The sequence below is a fragment of the Balaenoptera ricei genome, chromosome 8, assembly GCF_028023285.1.
Source record: "Balaenoptera ricei isolate mBalRic1 chromosome 8, mBalRic1.hap2, whole genome shotgun sequence".
NCBI lineage: Eukaryota > Metazoa > Chordata > Mammalia > Artiodactyla > Balaenopteridae > Balaenoptera > Balaenoptera ricei.
The window spans coordinates 25,215,453-25,218,536 of NC_082646.1; the positions used below are offsets into that span (position 1 = coordinate 25,215,453).

The following is a 3,084-nucleotide window of genomic DNA, read 5'->3' on the forward strand; positions in this document are numbered from 1 at the left end:
GTAACTCCTGAGGAGGGTCCTAACAGTTAGGACCCGAGGCCCTTTCTTTCCCATCTCCCTCCTCTCGTCCGCCTCATCCGCCTCTTCTCCTTGAACCCCCCTCCGTGCCCCCGCCCCCCGATTTTACGGCCGTCTTCTTCCTTCAGAAAATCAGGAGCATCAAGAAGAAGCCGAGGACTTCCCTGTTAGCGCAGTGGTTAAGAATCCGCCTGCCAATGCAGGAGACATGGGTTTGAGCCCTGGTCCGGGAAGATCCCACATGCCACAGAGCAGCTAAGCCCGTGCGCCACAACTATTGATCCAGTGCTCTAGAGCCCGTGAGCCACAATTACTGAGCCTGTTTGCCACAACTGCTGAAGCCCGTGCGCCTAGAGCCCATGCTCCGCAACAAGAGAAGCCACTACAATGAGAAACCTGCTCACCGCAACGAAGAGTGTCCCCCGCTCGCCGCAACTGGAGAAAGCCCGTGTGCAGCAACGAAGACCCAATGCAGCCACAAATAAATTAATTAATAAATTAATTTTTAAAAAAATATTTAAAAAATAAAGAAAAAGAAGCTGAGTCTCCTGTGCATCGACTTCAACAAGAACCTGAACAGGGACGTGACCTTCCTGCCATTCACGCACGAGGAGCTGGGTGCGTGCGGGCCCCGCGGGGTGGTCGAGAGGCGTCCGTGTGCCCTGCCCCCGGGAGGGCCTTCTTCTCCTGAGGCGCTCAGAGTGTTTGGGTCCCAAGGTTCTGGATCCTTCCTAGGGGAAGGTGGCGGTCTGTCTACGGAGATTCTGCCCCGAAGGAGGTTGTCCCTCGAGACCCCGCCCCGCCCCTGCTCTCTGTGATGTTTCTTTAATCTCACAGGGTCCTCCCGCACCTGAACCGGCGTGGGGTCTTGAAGGGATGGGGCCTGGGCGGCTTTTTCAGCTTCTGCCCTCTTCTCCGAAGGCTTTATTTTGAAAACTTCACACCTGTAGGGAAGTGGCAAGAATAGTACCAGGGAGACCCCGTGTGCTCCCCGGGCCCGGCCTCCCTGAGTGGATGCCATGTGTGCTTTTCCTGCGCTGGGGCCTCTGGACGCATCGCCAGGAGCAAGGGCGCCCCCTGAGGCCCCGGGTGCAGGCCCCCCTCAGGAAGCAGAGTGTGGAGCTGTCCCCCAGCCGTCCCAATGGCGATCTTCTTTTAAAAATTAATTAATTTTTGGCTGCGTTGGGTCTTCGTTGCTGCACGCGGGCTTTCTCTAGTTGCGGCGAGCGGGGGCCCCTCTTCGTTGCGGGCACATGCCTCTCATTACGGTGCCTTCTTTCGTTTCGGAGCACGGGCTCTAGACGTGCCGGGTTCTGTAGTTGTGGCACGGGGGCTCAGTAGTTGTGGCTCCCAGGATCTAGAGCGCAGGCTCACTAGTTGTGCCCCACGGGCTTAGTTGATCTGCGGCACGTGGGATCTTCCCGGACCAGGGCTCGAACCCGCGTCCCCTGCATTGGCAGGCGGATTCTTTTTATTTTTCTTTTGGAACCAAAACTTTAATCCCAAGGATTCTCACAAAACATATTACAAATGACAGCATGAAAAAAAAACTGCACAGTAACTCAAAGTTCAGCTCTACAATATACTCTTAATCTGGCAGGACACTGGTATCTTGAATACTCTCAAATTCCCAAGTAATATTACAAAGAGCTTTGTATTCATGTACAGCAATCACACAGGGGACTTATGACCTAAATCAAAGGTAAACTAACTTTCTTGAAACTTCTTCGATTCTAAAGTCACTGGACAACCTCTTGTCCGGTGTGAAGACTAGTGGAATTTTTAAACCTCTAATCTAGGGTAAGGGTGCAGCTTTAATTTTTACCTGCTGCCTTGTGTTCACAGCACCTTTTAAAGACTGCTTGCTTAACTACAGCTGCATACCATATCCCAGCTACAGAAAGCCTTTTCAATGTTTGCCAGTGTTGTTTCCATAATAGTAAACATCACACTTTAGCTGGGCAGGAGTCAGAGTTTTATTATCAGTCTAGGCAAGACCAAAAATTCAAAGCAAATTCAATTTTGCTTAAGGGAACATTGTAAGGTAACAATTCTTCATATTACATGCCTCATATGACCCATTTCAAACCATAGAGAATGACACCTTTATGTGTCACTGTCCCAAGAGACAAACAAATGTGAACAGCTAAAACATTTAAAAAGTGCACCAAGCTTCGGAAGTCTCAAACAGAGCTTGAATTTTCTGTACATACTCCTGTCAAATGAAGTTATTGCCTGTACACCACTCCTCTTGCAAAGTGGTCTTCTATTTCCTTTCATTTGACCTAGATCGGCTAGGAGACCTAGAGAAAGATCGGGACGGCTTGTGATTCCTCTCCTGGGACAGGGATCTCTCTCTTCTCCTATATCTAGAAAGGGACCTGCTCTGGCTGAGGGAGAAGCTTCTCCGTCTCGGAGATGTGTGGCGAGGTGAAGGACTCCTCCTCCGGTAATCATCTCGAGGGCGACGACCTCAAGAAGGAGGCGGTCACGATTTCGACTTCTCTTTTCCCCATTCGACAGGTGCACTCTTACTCGGCAGCCACATAGTGTTCTCCCATCTAGTTCTCGGACAGCATCGGCTGCATCTCGGGGATCTTCACGTTCAACAGGAGCGAAGCCGGGAGGGTTTTTAGCAACCCACACACTTCAGAGTGGTCCATAATAGCCTAAAGCTCGTTCCAATTCAGTCTTGTTACCACTGTTTCCAAGATTCCCTACATAAACTTGACAGTCCAACGGACAGGAATCACGATGCAAGACCCTCATGGCTCCTGAGTTTCACGGGCCACGGGGTGATCCCGGGCCTCTAGAATCTGGCAGCTGAATCTGCTCGCACAAGCTGTCCTGTGGGGATGCTCTTCCCCCTATGTGTCCAGCCCGGGGCCCTACTGGCTTGGCCCGGCCTCCTGGGTGAGAGGGTGAACCCCAGCTCCCTGGAGCAGACACTCAGAGCCCTGTTGACCGGACTCACGGGACTGGGGCAGCGGCTGGACATGTGTGGCCAGCCTCGTGGTATTTGGCCCCGTCTGCAGTTCCAGTTCCAGCTGAGAAAGAGCCTCTCTC

General features: G+C 51.9%; 1 pseudogene; it reads right to left on the bottom strand.

Annotated features, from left to right (window-relative positions):
- Nucleotides 1-1,784: 1,784 nt before the first annotated feature.
- On the bottom strand, nt 1,785-2,787 carry LOC132369663 (serine/arginine-rich splicing factor 3-like; annotated as a pseudogene).
- Between the last annotated feature and the right edge of the window lie 297 nt (nt 2,788-3,084).